Source organism: Erinaceus europaeus, chromosome 8, assembly GCF_950295315.1.
Source record: "Erinaceus europaeus chromosome 8, mEriEur2.1, whole genome shotgun sequence".
Lineage (NCBI taxonomy): Eukaryota > Metazoa > Chordata > Mammalia > Eulipotyphla > Erinaceidae > Erinaceus > Erinaceus europaeus.
In genome coordinates this window covers 20,050,795-20,076,604 of record NC_080169.1, presented here as the reverse complement: position 1 = coordinate 20,076,604, position 25,810 = coordinate 20,050,795, and the positions used below count along the sequence as shown (strand labels likewise).

The 25,810-nt window shown below is 37.0% G+C and overlaps 1 protein-coding gene across 1 annotated transcript in view; it reads right to left on the bottom strand.

Annotated features, from left to right (window-relative positions):
• The window catches only part of VPS13B (vacuolar protein sorting 13 homolog B), a 634,327-nt gene that overhangs the window by 65,837 nt on the left and 542,680 nt on the right, over positions 1-25,810 (bottom strand). The gene's annotated exons all lie outside the window — the stretch shown is intronic.

The following is a 25,810-nucleotide window of genomic DNA, read 5'->3' as shown; positions in this document are numbered from 1 at the left end:
AACCTGCATTATTCATCCACATCCAGTTTATTCAACCCGGCTAAGAATAGCAAATATGCCACATCGAGTCAATGTGGTTTTCCAGATCACATTTTAAACTTTCTTAAAAATAACTGTCCTATCAAATGGTAAAAGGCCTGTTGAACATTTGAGAAAAGACCATTTCATTCATCTGGAGGACGAGAAGGCTGAAATGTCAGATCAAAGAACCATGGTCGTGGCTGACAGTTTATGCCTTCTTATGACTAGACAGTAATTAAAGCTAAATTTGGTTTGTGGCATTATTTTTTTTACTCCAATTACCATACCTCATTTTTCCTTTTGACTAAGAAGAAAACTGCAATCTGAGGATACAATTAATTTAATAGACTCTTGTAAGAGCACATATGTCAGATTAAAATATTTTCAGTATTCTGAATCTATAAGAAAGTATCTTTTTAATTTTTTCCATGTATGTATCTTCTGTAACTATTAACAACTGAATCTCCTTATCTACATTTATATTTGCTCATGAATTTCTTTCATGATCAACAAGTGCTTATTCTTTCTACTCCTATTCACTGACTGTAACTAAGAAAATTAACAACTACTGCTTTTTTAGGAAGCATGTTTAAATGAAAATAAACAGTGTCCTATATGATTTGTAATTATAAGAGAATAAAATGGCCTGTTAGGAAAAACATTTATATAATTATACAAATATTTTTCTTTATATCATATATAATATTTTAAAAGGGATAGCCTAAGGCTCATTACATGAAACATTTTCCCAATTAACAAAATAAATAAATCTTTATAAACATTCTGCAAAAGTTATCATAATATGCCCTTAAAATGAGTGCATTAGGAATTTACATGGGAATTGCCACTAAAAATAAAAGTTTTCTGATGGAAAGATTATTTTTTAGGTCTAGCTATAGGAACTTCCCTTAAAAAGGACTTAAATTACAAAATTTCTTAAGATCCTTGGTCATTACAATATTTTGTGTGTGTGTGTGTGCGTGTGTGTGTGTGTGTGTGTATAATTAAGGAAAGATTGGAAAAATAAATCTTGAGTTCTGGTGGTGGGAACTGTGTGAAGCTGTACCCCTTGTATCCTATGGTTTTGTCAATGTTTCATTTTTATAAATAAAAAATTTAAAAAAAAGAATAAATAAAAGACTGACAAAATAAAAAAAAAGAAATGTCTTAAAGCTTTATTTAAAAATTTCCAAGCCTGTCTCCCTGCTCCCAGTTCATTCTCTATTTATTGACAATGTGAAAGAAGGCTAACAGCTTTAAAAAACATATCCTGACTAGCAAATACCTTTCGGGAAAACTTGGTCTTATATATACTCTAACACCAAAGTGCCAGACTATCATTGATGTTTCCATATTAGTTACAGAAAACAATAGCAGTGTTTGGAATCACTTCAGTTTTTTATAGCAGCATTGGGGAATAAAGACCAGGTCACACACAAAACAAAAGAAACGAAAAAGTTCGTTTTCTTTGGAGAGAGGAATAGCTAGAAATGACAAAAATAAAGAGGAAAGGTAACTAAGATCAAGTTCAGCTACATTTTTCCTGAAAATTTAACAGCCTTTAGAAGGAAGTTTTCATGTATGGAAAGTAATTTCATTTTTGCGTATGAGCTCATTTTTAAGTAGCTGCTCACTCTATGTATACAGCTCTTACTGACTAAAGCTCACCAAGGAATATGCTGTCAGTTTTCACTTGGCAGCTGTTTTCAGAATGTTGATGCAAATGTTTCTTTGAATTATAAAAAGTCATCTATATTTGGATTTAGTTCACACACATACAAAAAAAGGAGAGAAACTTAACACCTGTCCCTATCTACATTGTTAGTCGTGATGTTTGATAGTCTGTTTAAAAAAACATCTAAATATCATTGGAAATTAGATGTACACAATGTATCATGCACAGACATTTCTTATGCACAGTGCTAAGTGTATAGGGGATATACACACATACACACACACACACACACACACACACACACACATGCGCGCGCACGCACCCCCCCATCCCCACACACAGAACTGAGGCCATCTGCACACACAATTTCACTGCTCTAGGTCACATTTTACAAGTTCAGATAGACAGACAGACAGACAGACAGATACGTAGAAGGAAAGAAACAACACATTAGTGAAGCTTCTTCCACTGCCATGGAACCTCCTATATGGTGCTAGGGCTAGAGAATGGGTTGCATGTATGTCAATGCAGATACCCTTCCTGGTGATGGAACTCTCTGGCTCATAGATTTATATAATTTATTAGGAGAAGAAATATATTCCCAAGAAAAAGTACACAAGAGTCAGGGGCAGACAGCATTAAGGCTATGCAGCCTCTCATGCCTGAGGCTCTGAAGTCTGAGGCTCTATCTTCTGCACCACCATAAGCCAGAGCTGAGCAGTAGTGGTCTGGTTAAAAAAAAGAAAAAAAAAATCCGCAAGAATTCAGGAAGATCAGAAGAATCCCAAGTCCTTTCTTCAAAGGTGGTCTGAGCAGGAGAGAATAGCAGTGCCTGTACATCAAGTGAGAGAGGCAAATTTTGTTCTTGTCAGACCTGCTGACTAAATTTCACAAGTACTAAAAAAAAAAAAAAAAAAAAAAAACCTTTGTTTATTAATAAAATTTAAGCCACTATTTCTATTTCTTCACTGAAGAAACTATAAAAGCAGACATACAAAGGTGAAATTTATGGTAAGACTATCTGACCCTACATCTGTTGCGACTTTCAAATGTCCTTCCTTTTTGCTTCTTCTCTCCCTGGGTTTTGATGGAATAGGAGTTCAGAGCCCTCTGGTCATCTTCCCCTAACATTTCTTCCCCCTCTGAGAGTATGGGTCAAAAGTCGTTCTGGGATGCAGAAGGTGGGAGGTCTGGCTTCTGTAATTGCTTCTCTGTTGGACATGGACATTGACAGGTCGATCCATATATACCCACAGCCTGTTTCCATCTTTTCCTAGTGGAGTAGGTGAGCCCAAGGAATGTTTATGTTCTCTTCCAAATTTGGAAACTTTCTTTTCTCTCTATTAAGTTTCCTTTATAAATCACTTCCATGACCACCTTTCCTATGTAGGCTTTTCACTCTCATTAGTCTAGTTAGTTAGCGTCTAATATTTTTCCATTAAGAGAAAAAAGTCAAATAGGAGCTACTCTGATTATTTCAGTGGGAACTGAAACTGATGTCAATAGGCACTTTCCTGTGACTCTTATTTTACTATTCACGTTAAAACTGTTGTCAAGCTTATAGCTACCTAAATAATTACAAATTAAGAATTTACCTTCAGGTAACTTACATATTGTTTGCATTTTATAATAATTTACTTTACAGTGATATGTAACAGTCTAGAATCTGAAGATCAAATCACTTAAAAGAATTTTCCATTCATTATACTGCCTGTAGAAAATTTTGAGTTCTAAAAACTTAACATGCAGTTCAACCAAAATAAACTACTGAATGTGGGAGTCGGGCGGTAGTGCAGCGGGATAAGCGCAGGTGGTGCAAAGCACAAGGACCGGCATAAGGATCCCTGTTCGAACCCCGGCTCCCCACCTGCAGGGGAGTCGCTTCACAGGTGGTGAAGCAGGTCTGCAGGTGTCTGTCTTTCTCTCCTCCTCTCTGTCTTCCCCTCCCTCTCTCCATTTCTCTCTGTCCTATCCAACATCGACAACAACAATAATAACTACAACAATAAAACAAGGGCAACAAAAGGGAATAAATAAATAAAATAAACTACTGAATGTATTAATATACACCTGTAGGTATTAACACTTGGTATCATATTTACTTTCAGATTTCTAAACTTATGCCTATGTCCTTAATGCTTAGTTCTCAATAATATATTGAATATACATTAAACTATATTCAATAAACATATATTGAATAAATCAAGATTATCGAAAAATAACCCAAAGTACATATTTAAAATGCCAATAGCAATATTTGTGTATAAAATACCCTAAGAGAGTACTACATTGAAATATTTATAAGCAATCTAATTTAAATGACTTTTCAATACAAGATATTTGATTTATGTTGATGACAATAAATAAAACAATAAATCAATGTGATCTTTCAGGTTTATGATTCAAATACTGCAACATTACTATTAGCATGTAAAGTTGAATCCAAATTATATAATATGTGGGTATCAAGAGTCAAAATTAACATATTAAAATTTTTATCTAGAATAATAATATGATTATGAGACTGATATGCTCCCTATTGTGTGAAGGTGACAAAATAGTATGGTAATACATGGAAAGCTACAAACCCAGTTAAACAAGTCAGCTAAACTGCTTGTATGAAACACATCAGTGAGACTGATCATATATTGTATCCCAATAGATTAACAAAACAATAAAATGAAATATGCTGTTTGTCATTGCTTTTTCAAGGCAACTGAATTTCACCATATTCTGAGTATCTGAAATAGTTTTTAAAACAAGCAGAACATTTCTTTTTTTAAATTATTGATTTAGAAAATTCTATGTCAACAGGGGTATAATTCCATACCATTCCTAGCACCAGAGTTCTGGATCCCCAATCCCTCTATTATAAGCTACAGCAGTTTTTCTAACGTTGCAGATATGAGGTAACTCAAGCTCAAAGCTCTTGCTTTGAAAATATCTACTTTCAGATACTCCTTCATTTGTCAATTCTACAGAAGAATTGATCCTACAGTAATAATGTTTAAAGATTTATCTAGAACAGCCTGGGAAGTGGTGTCATGGATAATGTGTTGGACTCTCAAACATGAAGCCCTGAGTTCCTTTTCAGGCATTACGTGCCCCAAAGTGATGCTCTGATTCTCTCACTGCAACCCCCATAAATAAATAAATGCATATTAAAAAAAGATTTATCTAGATATGATTATCATAGCATTTATTTAATAATGAAAAATAGCAGGGCTGGGCAGTGTCACACCTGGAAAAGTGCACATCACCATGCTCAAGGACCAGGGTTCAAGTGGCTGACCCCTATCTGTAGGGGATAAGCTTCAAGAGTGGTGAAACAGTGCTGTAGATGTCTTTCTCTCTCTCTCTCTCTCCCTTCGCCCTCAATCTTTCTCTTCATCTATCAAAAAAAGAAAGAAGGAAAACAACAATAAAGGAAAGGAATGACCCTACCCCCCAAAAAACCAAAAGTAAAATATTGAAAAATGACAATGCTGGACTAAATACTATAAAAATAATAATAATAGCAGCTATCATTTATTAGATACACAGCTGGTGCCAAGTCTTAAGCTAAGTGCTTTTCAAATCTTTTCTTATTTATTTCCTCAAAGCAATCTTGTAAAATCAATATTTTTGTTTCATTTTATAGATGAAAAGGCAAATTGAAGAGCAGGGAGATTGAGTGACTTCTTCCAGGTCACAGTGCTGGAAGTATCAGATTTGGAGTGAGGTGTGATTACTCAGCATCTGTTCTTAACCATATGTAAATGGTAGCATCTTCTCAAGTCATTGAAAAAAACAAAAAACAAAAAACAAAAAAAAACCCTCACAACATGAAAACACAGTAACAGTTTCAGTTGACAACAGAAGGTCTATAAATGCACACTGCAAAAGTGTATGCATAGTATATGTCCCATTTTTGAAAAATGAATTTATATACTTTATATATATGCCTAGTTCAAAGGGAGAAAAAGGCTAGAAATAAGGCAGAATGCTAACAGTGGCTACATTGGGGTTATAGGGGTTCTTAGGGTTGTAAGTTTCCTTTCTTGTATGTATGTATTGTGAATTTTCCCCATGTCATTTTCAAATTTGATAATATAAAATGTGTACTATTTTCCAATCAGATAAAACTGACTTAATTACAATGAAAATGTCTAATAGAAAGCACACACAGCCTGCATTTTATAAGACGGAATCATACATTTCTATTTTAAACTCAAATTCAGACTCTTGCATGAGGTCTCTATACACTGTAGCTAGTGTGACAGCTTTCCAACTTGCACTCTGGGCACTTAAAATTTTTACTTTTTAATGAGAGAGATACAAAGAGAAAAATCAGAGCCCTGCTCAGCTTTGGCCTATGGTGGTGCTAGGGACTAAACCTGGGACCTCAGAGCCTCAGGCATGAGAGTCTTTTGCATAATCATTATGCTGTCTCCTCAGCCTTGGACATTTTCTTTAGGCTGGTGTGATCTTTAGTTCACTTCTGTAACCTCCAAAACTCCTTCCTCACAGTCTGGCTTGCCATAGCACCCATTTATATGTTTCCTAGAACAATTTAATGCAATTAGTTGAGACTTTTTCCCCAAGAGCAATAGTTCTGTTTTTCAATTTAGCAAACATTTTTAGGACTGACAGTTATTAAGTGTTGTCAATCACTAAACTGTACTGCATATAGTAGGCATAATGATGAATTAAACATATTACTTACAGTGATAATTTTCAATACAGTGGAAGAAACATATTCAACAAAAAAAGAATTATACTGAGAAAAAAAAGGGGGAATTACACTGAAAATTTGTAAGGTGGGGGGAAAAATTATTGTAGGACTCCAGGGGTAATCTGGTTAGGGAAGGCACACTTTTTTTTTTTTTTATTCCCTTTTGTTGCCCTTGTTGTTTTATTGTTGTTGTCGTTGTTGGATAGGACAGAGAGAAATGGAGAGAGGAGGGGAAGACAGAGAGGAGGAGAGAGAGATAGACACCTGCAGACCTGCTTCACCGCCTGTGAAGCGACTCCCCTGCAGGTGGGGAGCCGGGGTTCGAACAGGGATCCTTATGCCGGTCCTTGTGCTTTGCGCCACCTGCGCTTAACCCTCTGCGCTACAGCCCGACTCCCTGGAAGGTACACTTTTTATTTACCTAGAGAAATAACTCGAAAAACGGCAAGTCAAAATAGAGTAAAAGATATATAGGACCTTAGAAATTTCTGATAAACAGAAGCAGGTGACAGCCTAACTTGGAGTGGTTCTTTTTGTACACAATTATAAAGCCCCCTGACTACAAAGTCAGAAAAGTGGTAAGCTATGATTTCAAATCATTTGTGCAAGAACTTCTTACCAGTGTCATTTAGAAAATGAACTTTATATTATGAAGTCATCTACTTACATCCCCCTAAATATCTTTGATCATAATGCAAATGGGCCCAGACTTATGGTAGTGCACATGCTGCCTTGTACAAGGGGCAGATTCAAGGCCCCAGACTCCACCTGCACAGAGGAAGCTTCACAAGTAGTGAAGCAGGTTTCTCTGTCTCCCTTTCTCTCTTTCTGTTCTTTCCCTCTCAATTTCTTTCTGTTCTATCAAAAATTAAATTAAAAAGTTAAAAAACACAAATGGAGCCCCTGAATTTTTAATCCTAGAAAGGAGAGTTATTTTGAAACAAAAATCATTGTTCTGGGAGATCAGTTTTTGAGCATGTGTATAAATTCTTGAACAAGTATTGAATTATTAGGTCAGTGACCTCTGTTTTCTTCTGGAATATTAATCATCAATAAGCAGGAAAGAGGCTTTACAGAAATTAAATACAAGTAATTTATAAAAATGTAGTTATTGGACTACTTGAAACAGTGCTACTTGTATCATATCTACAAACACAACAGCATTACCATGATGTCAACCTGACATCTCTGGGCAGATGACCTCACCAAATGTGTCCTGGAACCCCATCTCTCTAGAGCCCTGCCCCACTAGGAAAAGATAGAAATAGGTTGGGGATATGGATCGATCTGCTAATGCCCATGTCCAGTGGAGAAGTAATTACAGAAGCCAGACCTCCCAACTTCTGTACCACATAATTATTCTGGATCCATCCTCCCAGAAGGATAAAAAAAAAATAGGGAACCTTCCAATGGAGGGGATGGACATGGAACTCTGGTGGTGGGAACTGTATGAAATGGTCCCTCTCTTGTTCTACAATGCTGTTGATAATTATTAAGTCAATCAAAATACATTAAAATAAGAAACATAATATCATTAAAATTGTGCGATATATTTTTGTGAGTGCCTTATAGTAAATCATTAGAAATGTTACACATTTCTAGCAAATACTAAGCTTTAATCAATGTTGCAATACATACATGCAATCAAGTTTTAGAATATGTGTGTATATATATATATATATATATATATATATATATATATATATATATATATATATATATATATAAAATGTATGTATGTATTTTAAATTTCTTTATTGGGGAATCAATGTTTTACATTCAACAGTAAATACAATAGTTTGTACAAGCATAACATTTCCCAGTTTTCCATATAACAATACAACCCCCACTAGGTCCTCTGAAGGACCTGTATTCTCCACCCCATCACCCACCCTAGAGTCTTTTACTTTGGTGCAATATGCCAATTCCAGTTCAGGTTCTACTTGTGTTTTCTCTTCTGATCTTGTTTTTCAACTTCGGCTTGAGAGTGAGATCATCCCATATTCATCTTTCTGTTTCTGACTTATTTCACTCAACATGATTTTTTCAAGGTCCATCCAAGATGGGCTGAAAACGGTGAAGTCACCATTTTTTTTTTACAGCTGAGTAGTATTCCATTGTGTATATATACCACAACTTGCTCAACCACTCATCTGTTGTTGGACACCTGGGTTGCTTCCAGGATTTAGTTATTACAAGTTGTACTTCCAAGAACATATGTGTACACAGATCTTTTTGGATGGGTTTGTTGGGTTCCTTAGGATATATCCCCAGGAGAAGAATTGCAGGGTCATAAGGTAGGTCCATTTCTAGCCTTCTGAGAATTCTCTAGACTGTTCTCCAGAGGTTGGACCAATTGACATTCCCACCAGCAGTGCAGGAGGGTTCCTTTGACCCCACAACCTCTCCTGCATTTGTTGTTGCTAACTTTTCTGATATATGACATTCTCACAGGAGTGAAGTGGTATCTCACTGTTGTCTTTATTTGCATTTCTCTGACAATCAAAGACTTGGAGCATTTTTTCATGTGTTTCTCAGCCTTTCGGATCTCTTTTGTGGTGAATATTCTGTTCATGTCCTCCTCCCATCTTTGGATGGTGTTATTTGTTTACTAGTTGTTGAGTTGGGCAACTTCTTTATATATTTTGGTTATTAAACTCTTGTCTGATGTATGGCATGTAAAGATCTTCTCCCATCCTGTGAGAGGTCTCTTGGTATGGGGATTGGTTTCTTTTGCTGTGCAGAAGATTTTTAATTTGATGTAGTTCCATAGGTTTATGCTTGCCTTAGTCTTATTTGTAATTGGATTCATTTCATTGAAGATGTCTTTAAAATGTATGCAGAAAAGAGTTCTGCCAACATTTTCCTCTAAGTATCTGATAGTTTCTGGTTTCACATCCAAGTCCTTGATCCACTTGGAATTTACTTTTGTAGTTGGTGAAATATAGTGGTTCAGTTTCATTCTTTTTTTTTTTTTATTTAAGAAAGGATAAATTAACAAAACCATAGGGTAGGAGGGATATAACTCCACATAATTCCCACCACCCAATCTCCATATCTCAGTTTCATTCTTTTGCATGTTTCAACCCATTTTTTCCAACACCATTTGTTGAAGAGACTGCTTTCCCCATTTAATAGTCTGGGCAGTTTTGTCAAAAATTAGATGTCCATAGGTGTGGGGGCTTACTTCTGGGCTGTCAATTCTATTCCATTGGTCAGTGTGTCTAGTCATGTTCCAGCACCAAGCAGTTTTGATGACAATGGACCTATAATACAATTTGAGATCTGGAAGTGTGGTACCTCCAGTTCTGTTCTTTCTTCTTAAGATTGTTTTGGCAATTTTAGGTCTTTTCTGGTTCCAGATAAACATTTTTAGCATTTTTTTCTATTCTCCTAAAGAATGTGGTTGGGATCTTGATGGGATAGCATTAAATTTGTAGATGGCTCTGGGTTAATTTTTTTGATTCATTTTGATGATGTTAATTCTTCCAACCCATGAACATGGAATATCTTTCCACTTCTTTGTGTCCTTTTCAATTTCCTTGAGTAGTGACTCATAATTTTCAGTATACAAGTCTTTCACTTCTTTGGTTAGGTTTATTCCTAGATATCTTATTGTTTTTGTTGCTATAGTAAAAGGAATTGATTTCTGGATTTCAACTTCTTCTAACTTAGTGTTTGCATAGAGGAATGCCACTGACTTTTGAATATTAATTTTGTAGCCTGACATCTTACTGTGTTGCCTGATGATTTCCAAAAGTTTCTTGCTGGATTCCTTTGGTTTTTCTATGTATACTATCATGTCATCTGCAAATAGGGAAAGTTTGACTTCTTCTCTTCCAATCTGTGTGCCTTTAATTCCTTGCTCCTGCCTGATTGTTATGGCAAAAACTTCCAACACTATGTTGAATAGTAATGGTGATAGTGATAGTGGGCAGCCCTGGCTAGTACCTGATCTGAGGGGAAATGCTTCCAGTTTTTCATCATTGAGTATAATGTTGGCTGTAGGTTTGTTATATATAGACTCCACTATCTTCAGGAATTTCCTATCTATTCCCATTTTTTGTAGTGTTTTGATCATAAAGGGATGTTGTATTTTGTCAAAGGCTTTCTCTGCATCTATTGATATGACCATGTGGTTTTTGGTCTTGCTTTTGTTGATGTGGTGAATCATGTTGATTGATTTACGTATATCAAACCAACTTTGCATGCCTGGGATAAAGGCTACTTGGCCATGATGAACAATCTTTTAAATATACTGCTATACTTCTTCTTTCTTTCTTTCTCTTTCTTTCTTTCTTTCTTTCTTTCTTCTCCTTCTTCTTCTTCTTTCTTCTTCCTCCCCTTCCTCCTCTTCTTCCTCCTCTTCTTCCTCTTCTTCTTCCCCTTCCCCTTCCCCTTCTCCTTCTCCTTCTTCCTTTTTACCAGAGCATTGCTCAGTTCTGACCTAAGGTGGTGCAGGGGACTAAATGTGGGAACTTTGGTGTGAGTTGAACATGATAACCACTATAATACAGAAACAGACACATAAGGGACCTTTGATGCCTGTCATGGGAGGCTTTTCTTTTTCTCTTCCTTCCTTCCTTTGTTTTCTTTCCTTTTTTTTTTTTAGTGATTTAATATTGATTTACAAAATCATAAGATAATAGGGGTATAAACTTACACAGTTTCCACCAGATCTGTGACCCATCCAATCCATTGGAAATGGTAAGTTCTCCCAAGGTCACTGATACAGGCTGATTCTATTTCTACGCATATGTATATCCTCCTCTTTTTTTTTTTCTTTCAACAACACTGCCTTCACTTCATTTCCAGTTCACCCCTATACCTATTACACCTTCCAGGTGTCTTTCCCTTTTTCCTTTTCTTTCCTTTTCAAGCAAAACCATGTTTCGAGAGTTCAATGAAAATGAAAATACAAGCTATCAAAATATTTGGGACACAGCTAAGGCAGTATTGAGAGAGAAGTTCATAGCCATACAAGCACACATTAGGAAACAAACAAACAAAAAAGCACAAATAAACAGCCTGATGGCACATCTCAAAGACCTAGAAAAAGAAGAACAAAGGAACCCTAAAGCAACCAGAAGGACAGAAATCACTAATGTTAGGGCAGAAAAAAATAACACTGAAAATAAGAAAACTATACAAAAGATCAATGAAAGTAAATGTTAGTTCTTTGAAAGGGTGAACAAAATCGGCAAACCTTTAGCCAACTCATAAAACAAAAAAGGGAGAAGACCCAAATAAATCGGATCATAAATGAAAGAGGACATAACACAACAGACACCACAAAAATTCAACATATCATGCGAGACTTCTATGAACAACTATATGGCACCAAGCTAGAGAACCTGGAAGAAATGGACGATTTCCTAGATACCTATGAACTAACAAAACTAAGTAAAGAGGATGTAGATAACATGAACAGGTCCATCACAGCTCATAAAATTGAAACAGTTATCAAAAACCTTCCAAAAAATAAAAGTCCTGAACCAGATGGTTTTAAAAGTGAATTCTACAAAACCTTCAAAGAAGAACTAATATGTCTACTTTTAAAAGCCTTCCAGAAGATTGAAGACATAGCTTCTATGAAGCCAACATCATCACCCTGATACCAAAAGCAGACAGGGACACAACCAAAAAAGAAAACTACAGACCAATATCTCTGATGAACATAGATGCTAAAATATTGAACAAAATTCTAACCAACGAAGAAGAAGAAGAAGAAGAAGAAGAAGAAGAAGAAGAAGAAGGAGAAGGAGAAGGAGAAGGAGAAGGAGAAGAAGGAGAAGAAGGAGAAGAAGGAGAAGAAGGAGAAGAAGAAGAAGAAGAAGAGGAGGAAGGGGAAGGGGAAGGGGAAGAAGAAGGAGAAGGAGGAGAAGGAGAAGAAGGAGAAGAAGAAGAAGGAGGAGGAGGAGGAGGAGGAGGAGGTAAGATGGGGGAGAGAATTTCTTGCAGACACCTATTTTGGGGAGATGAGACGTTGTACCTATCTGTCAACAATGTATTGTAAAATCAATATCCCCACCTAATAAAGTGGAAAAAAATCTCAAGGAAGATTGGCAAAATAAGTAAAATTGTATTCATAGGTAAATTAGCACCTAACAATTAAAAAGACCTTAGTAGATCCAAATGATATGGATATGGAACACTGGCTAGGGCAGAATATGTGTGTATATGGGTAGGGGGTGTCAAGCCTCACTACAGTATACACTGGGAAAAACAAAATTTATGAAAATATATATAAAAAAAACCCAGAACAAACAAAAGAAAGCAAAAACAATGAGATATTTAATAGTTTTTTTTTAAAGCATTATACTGTAAGTCTAAATTAGGGAAAATTTTACTTCACATAAAATTTTTCAATAAGATTCAATGAGCAAATCCTCCCATACTTTAAAAATCTAACTTATATTTAATGTTTTGGAAACATTAGTCATGAAAGCAGATATAAACAGAATGATAGGCAGGCTTGTTTTAGAGAGACAATTTCATTACAACACATACTTACTACTTTGCTGATTTTTTCTACATTTAAATGATACATGACTGACAAAATACACTATGATACTAATAATAGCTACCTTAAGTTCAGAATTGTGTGACTGAGCCAACTGACCCTTGAATAGCACTAGAGAAATAAAAATTCATAGAAATTTGATATGGATAGATGAGCACAGAAAAGCATGATTTTATATATATATATATATATATATATATATATATATATATAAATTCATACTTAAAAATAATGAAATAAATGAAAAATCAATTGCATTACTGAGTTGCACCATGAACCAGGATGTGTAGTGTCATAGATACACTCTCTTGAAAGACTGATGTCAACGGTTGTCTTGATTGGTTAGATCTAACTCTTCACTGGAACAGATAAGTTTGTTGGACGGAAGTGATGAAGAATAGTTAATTTATGTGGACTGAGAAACAGAAGCCAATGAGGTAAAAATCTGTAGATACTATTTGATAGTCATCCTAATTTGACTTCAAAATCTACATGAATTAGTCAAATTTTCAGGTTATGTTTGTTTGAAAGTCAATTTTCAAACAAACAAATGTAAATTTAAAACAATTTTAAATGAAAATAAAAATGAGGGAAACCTAATTAAAGTTTGAATAATAACTTTCATTTCAAATTGTTCTCAAATGTAAAATGTAACATTCCTCACTCAGCAAAATTTACTTTAATGTAGAAAAACATGCCAACAAATGTCCTAAGAAAAGATGAAGTAGTTTTATATCATCTCTTATTTTTAGTCACCATGGCAATTTAGATACTTACTATAGTCATATCTTATTTTTAATTAGCAAAATAATAATAAAGAAAACATCAACAGATGGATATAAAAGACATCCAAAATGTTCAGTTATTTATTTTAATTTAGCTAAACAGCCTTGCCATACTAAGAAAACATTTTTGTAAAGGTTAAATAAAGTATTTCATGGCAACCACTGCTTCTTAGTGCCTGTATAACAAGAAACATGAGCCAGCCAAAGTTGTGCAAGTTGGTTTTCTTTCCCAGTCAGGGAATGTGGTATCTAAGACCTTGTCCTAACTCATTTTATCCCCAAGTGTAAGTCAAGCAAGTCAAATATGAACTAATGCCTGAAGGGAAGTCCCTGACTCCAAAAGTATGGATTATTTCACATTTATCTTAAAATCTGCTCTCAGAGGTCTTAAAATTCACTAACTTGGCAAGTCAGGAATGTTCATGAGAAATGAAATAATTTCATAACTATGAAGTCATCCAACATTCCATGCATCTGACACTCACTGGGCTTGGCCAGGTCTTGGGCATTATTCTGACCTTTAGATAATAACCTCTTCAATATTCTGTTCAGCATGGAAAGTAATAAAAAAGTGGCACAGGACTCTAGGTATGCCTTTGTCTTTAATGGAGTTAATGCTTCTGTCACACAGACTTGTAGTAACAGATTACAATTAAAGACAATCATATTATGTGTGCTGAAATCTTTCATAATCAGTATTCCCCATTACTTAAAAATGGCAAAATACCATACTTTAATGGCCCAGCTGCATTTATCTTCTCTAAGTACTCTATATTAAAATTCACATTTAAAGTCAGTTCAGTAAAGGACCTTTATGTTTAGACATAGAGAATCCACATTTGCAGAGCACTGGCTTGTGAAAAGCCTTTGAGTGTCTTGTAAAAAGCTTAAGGAATCTTCAGTACATTTCTCTCCAAAGCTGTATTTCAATAACTAAAATTTATTGCCAGAAGAGGGACAGAGAGACCATTAGCAGCACCAGCAGTCATTCCTCTGGGTACTTCACAGCTGAAATAATCCACGGTCATTTCTTTTTGAATAGGCTTAAAAAAAAAAAAAAAGTCCAGAAATCAGCTCTGGGACTGAATAAAATTCCTGATCACAATTCTGTCTTTGCCTTTTCTTGTGAAAGACTTTACAGTCTTAATCAGGTCATATTGCAAATCATTTATATACAAAGAAATACTGAAATGCACAAGTAAAAAAAATATACTCAATCCCAACCTTCTGTATGGGCTTAAATATGAATAAATTTATTTCCTAACAAAATTAAGACATTCCAAATACGCTCTACCTACAAGATACTTAATGACAACTGTCAGGGTTCCATTTACTTTTACTCATGAATTCATTAGGCACTATAGCTTTCCTCAGAGAAGGTAAGTTTCCAGGAATTTCTTATGAGATAAAGATAAAGAGACTGGGTTTCCGGCTCTATTGTTATGCAGTTTCAATTACAGCTGATAACTGAAATAAAAAGTAGAGTTGAGAATTACTGGACAGTAGGTTATGGGTAAGCAAATGGAATCAATGTTTACAGAATATTTTGGATTAAAATCCTTGCCAGATGGTCCCAAGGAGTGTTTACCTCACTGTTGGTTTTAGTGATCTTAGTGTTAGCAACAATAAAAGGGAGATTGTTACTAGCTCTCTGGGGAGCAAAGTCATACAATACTTCCCAAATGGAACTGCTAGTTGCAGACAGCTGTGCCCTATACAAATAAGGATGATACTGTAGACTGCTGGAAGCTATGTCCAGGATCAAAGAAACAATACATGGCAAATTTAACTTGTATTGGTACCTACTTTACATCTATAATGTTTAATAACTATACTTTTAATTTATGATAAGGAGACTATTTCATGAAATAAACACAAAGATTAAACAAAAGCAGAAGGATCTGCTGTGGAAGGGAGCCTGAAAGTTGACTCCATTTTAATTACCCTGCAAACTCTCTTCTCAGCTTTCTCTCATTTTATAATAGGTTCCACAGGGTCAGGCGGTGGTACAGATGGTTGAGCACATATGTTACAATGCTCAAGGACCTGAGTTCAAGCCTCTAGTCCCAACATGCAAAGGGAAAGCTCCATGAGTGGTGAAGCAGTGCTGCAGGTATCTTTCCTTCTCTCTCCCTATCTCTATCTCCCCCTTCTCTCTCGATTTCTATTTCTTTTTTTTTTTTAATTTTTTTAATTTTTTTATTTTTTTATTTAAGAAAGGATTAATTAACAAAACCATAGGGTAGGAGGGATACACCTCCACACAATTCCCACCGCCCAATCTCCATATCCCACCCCCTCCCCCGATAGCTTTCCCATTCTCTATCCCTCTGGGAGCATGGACCCAGGGTCATTGAGGGTTGCAGAAGGTAGAAGGTCTGGCTTCTGTAATTGCTTCCTCGCTGAACATGGGTCCATACTCCCAGTCTGCCTCTCTCTTTCCCTAGTAGGATGGGTCTCTGGGGAAGCTGAGCTCCAGGACACATTGGTGGTGTCTTCAATCCAGGGAAGTCTGGCCGGCATCCTGATGACACCTGGAACCTGGTGAGGGTGATTTACTGGGTTTCTGTGGTCATTCTAGTCCTGTCTTGTTTCGGTCCGGGTGGTCTCCTTTGGTATTCCTAGTTGATCCGGGAGAGGAGAGGAGAGGAGAGAAAGCGATCTGCTGCTCGTAGCTCCCTCGATTTCTATTTCTATCCAATATGTCATAAATCAAATAAGTTATAATAGTTACCATAGAGGCTACTGAGAGGTCAAAGGGGCAGTGGTGTGAAAGTATTGGAATTATTGCTCTCAAATTGACAGTATATTTTGAGATCAGAATGACCTCTTTTTTTATATGAGGGCATAACATATACAATAGCATCCAACATAATGTAAGAATCCTTTTTTATTGTTTTCATATTATTAAAATAATTAAGATTGAAAACCTACGTTCTTGGGATAAATGCTAATGGAGGGACTTGGGTATGGTGTACCAGGTTGAAGTACCATGACAAGCCCCAGTTTGGAAGAAAAAAAAAAAGTTATGTTCTGGGACGAGATAGCTCCCCTACGGTAAACCATTAGATCTGCATAACTGAGGCTCCTGGTTAGGACCCCAATGTTGTATGTTCCAGATTAGTGCCTCCCTCCCTCTCTCTCTCTCTCTCCTTTTCCCTCTCTCGGCAAGACATCTACAGAGTGCTAAATGAGAAAGGCTTCTAACTGAGAATTCTCTATGAGTGCTAGACACTCATTCAAATTAGGGGAAATAAGGACATTATCAGAAAAGGAACTGCTGAAATGTTTAATTACAACCAAACTAGCCTTATAAGAAGTTCTAAAGGGACTCATAAAAGCAGACACACACACACACACACACACACACACACACACACACACACGAACAAGCAAGAACTATGTAAGTAGTGACACTGAAATATCTCAGTGCTGTAGTTTCATTAAATGTTAATGTTCTGAACTCACCTATCAAAAGGCACAGTGTAGGAATGTGGATCAAGAAACATGACCCATTCATATACTGTCTATAGGAAACACACTTGACCCAACAAGACAAGAATATGCTCACAGTGAAAGGATAGAAAACCATCATGCAAGCCAATGGACCAGATGAATGGCTTAAAAAATTGTGGTATATACACATGATGGAATGTAACTCACATATTAAAAATGACAAGGTTGTTGCCTTTGAGTCATCTGGAATGGATCTAGAAGACATCATGTTAAGTGAGCTAAGCCAAAAAAAAGGAAGGACAAATACCAAATTACCTCATGTATAAGTGAGACTTGATATATAGGGACAGCGAAGGAGAACATGAAGTGAAACATGGACTGGGCATGGTGTACTGCATCAAAGCAAAGGACTTGAAGGAAGCAGGGGGTGGAAGAGAACTGTGGGGTTCTGGTGCATAATCGAATTGTCAATGAGTGCACTGTAAAGCATTAACCCCCTCAATAAAAACAAAAATTAAAAAGCTCATGCTCAGGGCAGGGGAGAGAGCCCAGATGGTATAAGACTAGACTTTGCCTAACTGAGGCTCCTGGTTAGGATTCCAAATACTGTATGTTCCAGAGTGGGGTCTCTCTCTCTCTCTCTCTCTCTCTCTCTCTCTGATTAGGTGCTATAATAGTTTTTTTTTTTAAATCATGCTCTCTCTCAACTCCTCACCTCATATTCATCTTTTAGTCCTCTACAATTTGGCTTCTACCTCTATCTTGTGACTGAAAAATGCTTTCCTTAAGTCATCATTGACTTCCTGCCAAATACAACTGTCCCTTTTTACTTCTTGTCTCATGCAATCTTCTGATTGTATCTGACAACACTGATAATTCTATCCCATTATATACTCTCCATTTTTAATAGAATACCATTATATGTCCTACTTTTCCTATTATGTCTTGGCTTTCCACTTACCTCTTATTCTTCTTTGATGGATCACCTTACTCAGACTAATCCCTAAATTATACCATCATCCCTTCTGTTTAAATTAATTATCCAATGTCTACTATATTGTACACTGTCCTACCACAAAAGATAACTAAGAAAGCCCTCTTAGCACTCTTTCCTTGGGCACATAGTTCAGCAATATCAACTGACTGGATTTTTTTTTTTTTTGCTTCCATGGTTATCGCTGGGGCTCAGTGCCAGCACGACAAACCCACTGCTCCTGGAGGCCATTTCCCCCCCAATTTTTGTTGCCCTTGTTGTTGTTATTGTTATTATTGTTACTGCTGCTATTGTTCGGTAGGACAGAGAGAAATCGAGAGAGGAAGGGAAGACAGAGAGGGGAGAGAAAGACAGACACCAGCAGACCTACTTCACCACTTATGAGGTGACCCCCTGCAGGTAGGGAGCCAGGGGCTGGCGCCAGTCCTTGCACTTTGTGACATGTGCACTTAACCCACTGCGTTACCATCTGGCCCGCCTGACTGGCTTTTTATAAGACTGAAGTTGAGGTGTCAGTTGAGATGCATTCATTTTTTAACCTTTTTTTTCTTTTAGGTAAAGGGTGAGGCAGAGGAAGAAGGGAAGAGAAGAAAGGAGGGAGAGAAGAGAGATACCTCCAGCACTGCTCCACTGCTTACTAAATTTGGATGCTAACGCTCATTACTCAAGTCCCTGGACAGGAAAGAAGATAGGTCACTGCCACAACTATACTTGCCCTTAAGGCAAAGTTCCAGAAAATGGGGAATTCAATCTGTACAGGTTATTAATTTAAAATTTCAGTTTTTCTCCAAAATCTTCTGCTTTTGCTCATCTCCAGTCCCTACAAAGTTCTTTATTTTTTTAATTTACTAGTGATTTAATATTGACTTACAAAATTACATGTCAACAGGGGTATAAATCCACTCCATTCCCGCCACCAGGGTTGTGAATCTTCAGTCACCCCACTGCAAGCTACCACATGGGCCAGCCATCATCTCTGCAACTGACTACATTTATACATAATTGCCCCATTTTTCTTCCTGATCCAATCCTCCCTTCCCCTCCAAGCCACTCATGACAACATTACTGCCTCCATATGTCCCTCTCCTTTTCCTCCTCTCTCTCTGGGTGCTGATGGAGCTGGAGTGCAGAGCCCTCTTATCTTCCTCCTTCTCTCACTTCCCCCCTCTGGAAGTATGGATCAAGGTTGTTTTGGGGGAGCAGAAGATAGGAGTTCTGGCTTCTGTAATTGCTTCTCCACTGGATGTAGGCACTGGCAGGTTGATCTGTACCCCCAGTGTGTTTCCAGATAATCGTTTTTATATTTTTCTGAGAATCTGTAACTGCTACTCACAGGAAGCAGTTTGTTATATATATATATATGTATATATATATACACACACACACACACACACATACTAGTCTACAGACTGTCTTGGCTCAAAGATTATCATTTCTCTTACTCTTGGACCATGTTGCAGTATTCATACTATCCTTTGTTTGTTTTCTTAATTTTCTTGAGCCTGTCTTTTCAATGACACTACAGAAATCTTTCCCAAATGCAATGGTGATCCAGATACTTTTCTATTCAAAACACTTCAGCAGTGAAAAGCTGCCAGCCACAGTGAATCATCTCAAAATGGACTGCCTGGCTGTTCAGAGCATACCTCCTCCCAATAGTGGTGTGCTAGGATTGGCTGGGACTTGTTTATGAAAAACAACTGCTAAATATTCAGGACTTTTCCCCTCTACCAGAGCTAACACCAGGAATTGGTGCCTGTACTACTAATCCATTGCTCCCAGTGGCTATTATTTTTTCTTTTATTTAATAGCAGAGGAGTTGAAAGGGGAGGGGAGACAAAGAGATAACTGTAGCTATGCTTCAGGGAAATCTTGACGGAAGGAATCTTCACTACCATCATTCCAAGAATCAATACACTAGAACACATCCCTTCAGCATGGCATGCCATTATTTTTTCTTTAGAGATCTCAAAGGCCAACAAATATAGGAAAAAAAACATATCATTTTTATGCCTTAGTTATACTAAGTAAAACTTGAATTACTTGCAAGCTCAGACCTACAGGGATGCGGAGATCATATAGGCTCTTGTGCTAAATATGGGCTCCAGATCAGATCAATGGGGTTTACAGATAATGTCATTTATATACTTTTTCCATATGTGGGAGCTACACTCTCTTCTAATCCAGCTTTCTAGTCCTATGTCCAACACTGACACCATCTCCCCAAATAATACCTTTAGCCCACCTGAATGTTAGCTGTTAGGCTCTGGCAAAAACTAGTAAATGCATGAGTCCCTCAGAAGATACCTAAAATAGACTTCCTAGCTTTTTCCAAAAATGGAGGCCTCAAATCTCATCTACTCTATTCTTATCTTTAGGTTCCTGATTTTAATATTAAATGATTTGTTCTGCTTTATATCTCAATATTTTTTCTACCACCAAGTTGCTACCATGATGCCATCCTGATTTCCCTGGGCAGATGATCTCACCAATGTGTCCCAGAACCTCACTTCTCCAGAGTTGCCCCAGTAGGGAAAGATATAAATGGGATGGGAGTATAGATCAACCTGTTAATGCCCATGTCCAGCAGAAAAGCAATTACTACCTTCTGCACCCCATGATGATCCTGGGTCCATATTCTCAGAGGGATGAAGAATAGGAAAGCTTCCAAAGCAGGGGGTAGGATTTGGGATTCTGGTGGTGGGATTTGTATGGAATTGTACAGTGCTTATTCAATGGATTTGTTGATCACTGTTAAATCAAGACAAACAAAAAAATATCTACAAAAAAACACCCCTGAATTCTTTGAACACCACACAAGTGAGCATCCTTCCCTCCCCACCCTCTCACATTAAAATAAGTAAAATACTTAAAAATAAAAGAACTGTTTAACACACACACACACACAAAGGCTCTCATATAGGACTACATACGCATTCTTTTTTTTTTTTTTTTGCCTCCAGGTTTATTGCTGGGCCTCCGTGTCTGCACCATGAATCCACTGCTCCTGGAGGCTACTTTTTCCCCTTTTGTTGCCCTTGTTGTGGTTATTATCATTGTTGTTATTGTTAGATAGGACAAAGAGAAATGGAGAGAGGTGGGGAAGACAGAGAGGGGGAGAGATAGATAAGACACCTACAGATTTGCTTCACTGCTTGTGAAACAATCCCCCTGCAGGTGGGGAGCTGGTGGCTCGAACCAAGATTCTTATAACGGTCCTTGCGCTTTGCGCCATGTGCACTTAACCCGCTGTGCTACGGCCCAACTCCCTACATACGTATTCTATACTGTAGTCAAATTAGTCAGGTTCTTCTATAAGTCCACACTGTTTCATGCCTCTGCGGCTTTCACATATGTTGATTCCTTTATATGGAATGCCACCCCTGCCATCACTGCACTGGCCTATCTAACTCTTATTTAAATACTGAAATCCAATATTCCTTTTGCTAGGAATCACTGCCAGATTCCCATCCTCATGTTCAATTTGGAAACATTTCTTTGATTCACATGAAGACTTTGTCTATATCCAGATGCAGCTGATTTTACTTTCTGATTTTCTGGCTTCTTTTGTCTCTGGCTAGTGCTTTGATTCATTCAACTATCACTGCTCCCTGGCTTGAACTACTGCATTAACATCTTAATGGATACTAATCATAGCTCTAATAAACTGTTCACTTTCTACTCCTTCATTTGATAAGTTTCTTAGCAGAGTGTACATAATTATAAAAAAACAGGTTGCAATAATTGAATATTAGTTGACTAAAAATGAATGGGAGGAGGGCCAAGCAGCGGGTTAAGCACACATGGCACAAAGCTCAAAGACCTGCTTAGGGATCCCGATTCAAGCCCTGGCTTAGGGATCCCGATTCAAGCCCCGGCTCTCCACCTGCAAGGGGGTTGCTTCACAAGCAGTGAGGCAAATCTGAGGTGTCTATCTTTCTCTCCCCTGTCTTCCCCATCTCTCTCAATTTTTCTCTATAACAACAATAATAACAACAACAGTGGTCTGGGAGGTGGCGCAGTGGCACAGACTCTCAAGCATGAGGTCCAGAGTTCAGTCCCTGGCAGCACATGTACCAGAGTGACGTCTGGTTCTTTCTCTCTCTCCTATCTTTCTCATTAATAAATAAAATCTTTAGAAAAATAATAACAACAGTAAACAAAAAACAAGGGCAACAAAAGGGAAAAAATAGCCTCTAGGAGCAATGGATTTGTAGTGCAGGCACCGAGCCCCAGCAATAACCCTGGAGGCAAATAATAATAATAATAAAATGGGAGTAATAACATCAGCTGCATTTTTCTCTCCCCAATCAACTAGGAATAGCAAAGAACATAACAAGATAAGGCTAGGACCACCTTGGGAACCCACCAAGCCATGGGTAAGTGCAGACAGGTGTGGCTCATGGACAGAAAGGGTCTTAAGGAGAGATTCCTGGGGCTAAAATCCCACTCAGGAGTGGCTGGTACCAGTCCAGCAGTCTGCCAGTTGATGCAGCACCTCTGTGATCTGAGTTTTATCAACAAAAAGACTGCTGAAGGGAAGAGAAAATCACCCCAAACACACCAATTAACAATTGTGAGTCTCCAGTGCTGCTGCCCCTCAGAGACTGAAACAGTAGCAGGAAACCCTACTGACATTGGGGGGCAGAGAACTGGCAAGGTAACTCAGGAGAAAATCTACACTCCTGGTGGTATATAGTAGGAAGTATGGATATACAGTAGGAGCCTTTCCACATGTTTTCCTGATAAATTAGGAAACATAGTGATTAATTGCCTCAGAACCCATCAGATACAAGCAGGATTTATTCAGAAGCTCAAAGGGCCCAAAGAGTACTGCTTGGCTTTGCTCTGACTGGTGGTAGAGCCAGGGGATTAGGTTATTGGACCCTCAGGGCATGGGAGTCTCTTTGCATAACCATTATGCAATCTATCCCCCACCCTGTTTTACCTGAGTAGGCTAAAAGTCTACTTATAGTTAAAAAGCCCTCAGGCTCCCATAGCCCACAGGAAAGATAAATAACACAAGAGGGTTTAGCAGCCACTGTGTTTCATTCACCTCAGGGATTGAGATAACATTGAAACAAATGTTAAGATTCAAAACTGTGAACTCTTCAGTACCTTACTTAGACCCAAGTCAATAAAGGCAAGTGTGACCAGTGGATTGAAAATTAGTGATGCAGTGACCTCATAACACAGTAACTATAATTAAACTGAGAAGAAAGATTGTGGAGATGAACCAGGACAAAAGTCTAGATAAAAGTCCCCAAAAAGGTAGAAGAATGAGAACAACATCCAAACACTAGTTGATGTAATAGTTACAGGAGTGAGGAAAGAGTCTGAAAGTAATAGCATCAGAAATCGAGAAACAACAAATGAGACTCCAAAAGAAAACACTACGTATCTCGAGGTAATTAGAGAGCTGAAAGCTGAAATAGCTGAGCTAAGAGCACAACTAGCTGAAAAAGTTAATACAGTATCTGAAAAGGGTATCAAAATAGTTGAGCTACAGAAAACAGCAGAGGGGAGATAAAAATAGAATAAGGGAGGCAGAAAACAGAATTAGCAAGATTGAGGATGTATTAGGGAAGACTAAGAAGTAAGAGAACTAAGAAAAAATTAAGAGATACTGAAAACAACAACAGAGAAATATGGGATCACTTCAAAAGAAGTAATATATGCATTGCTGGCTTATCAGAGGAAGAGAGAGAGGAAGGGGAAGAAAGAATTCTACAGGACATAATAGCTGAGAATTTCTCTAAACAACATAAAGGATATAAAGGCTTAAGAAATTCAAAGGGTCCCTAAAAGAATTAACTTAGACTTAAAAACACCAAGACACATCATATTTAGAATGAAAAGGAGTAAGGATAAAGAAAAGATCCTGAAGGCTGCAAGAGAAAAACAAAGAGTCACCTACTGAGGAAAACTCCTAAGACTAGCAGCAGATTTCTCCACACAAATACTAAAGGCCAGAAGAGAATGGCAAGATATAAATCGAGCACTCAATGAGAAAGGCTCCTGCTAGACTGTCATACTAGATGGAGACATAAAAATCTTCTCAGACAAGCAACAGTTGAAGGAATCAACTATCACCAAGCCCAGAAGTTCTTCAAGAACTTCTGAAAGGTCTCCTATAAACAATTACAACATCACCATAAACATGTCATATATCAGAACACTCTGAAAATGAATAGGAAGGAGAGAGAGAAAAAATCTTGAGAGAAATAACAGAAAGAATTAAAAGTTAATTGAGTTGAGCTCTGTAAGGCAATTTCAATATTATTTAATATATGGGAAGGCAATGAAGATTTTTAAGTTGAAAAGTACAGTAATCAAAACATTACTTAGGAAAATTGTTTCAGATGTAATTGCAAGATAGGATGGAGTAGAGCAAAGCTGTAATTAAGAGAACATCTAGAGCTGGTGAAACACCTCACTTGGATAGTGCACCTCATTTGGATAGTGTACAATCCAGGTTCAAACTCAGCCCTTACTGCACTGAAGGAAGCTTCAAAACTGTGGTGTTGGCCCTTCTCCGCCTCCATCTACCTCTGTGTTTCTATCTGAGAAGGGAAGGAGGAAGAGAGAAAATTTGAGGGAAAACTATTGCAATAGTTAATATGAGAAGTAACAAAAACATTACAACTATTATTGTTCAGTTATCATTTGAAATTCCTATCTTTTTTTGTCTGTGTATAAATCATTCTGGGGTTTTTACTAACTTCTAATAGCCTAAACCCTTTATTTAAAATTGAGGATATTAAAATGTAATGAAGTAGGAAAATACCATCTTCACTCACCACTCAGAGACAAGCAAAGGCCATATTTTGACATATTTCCTTTAAAGATTTCCCTATGAACTTGCTCTTATATTGTTAAGATCATACTATACAGCAACCTGAGAGGTCTGCAGTATGTAGAGCACTGGGTTTGGAAGCATGAGATCTTGAGTTCAACTGCTGGCATCACACATGGAAGAGTGATGTGCTTGTGCTCTATCTTGCTAATGAAAATAAGTAAACCTTTTTAAAAAGGTCATAAAATACATACACACATGAGTAATTTTATATTCTGATTTCCTGAAAAATATAGTAGTACTAACCCTTTCAAAGTAAAGTTTAAAGATCTGTATCTTACAGATATGCTAGATGTTACTTAATCATTTACTTTTAAATGGACATTTTTGTGTTTTAAATTTTTTGCTACTATAAATAAAATTGTGATGAATATATATATGTATATATGTATATATATGTATATGTATATATATGTTGTGTGTGTGTGTGTATACATATGAATCTTTTTCATTTGGATTACTTTTAGAGTTGATTAGTAGATTTTTTGGGGCAAAGGTTATGCTTGCTCATTTAAGTAGTTTTTAACAATTTTTATCAAATTGCTCCTTGAAAAGAAGTACCAATTCCCTTTGCACTTCACTGATGTTTAATTTGCCCTTTGTAAATAAACTTTAACATGCTCACAATGTGCCATGGAAACACATAAGCAAATACTTGAAAAGTTTATCAGTTTGAACAGCTTTGACAACACAAAATATTTTTTTGCCTCAAGTCCACATTTAAAAAATTTCAGTTGTGACTGTGACAACCAGGAATGTATTCTTTCTCTAAAAATATGTGTATGC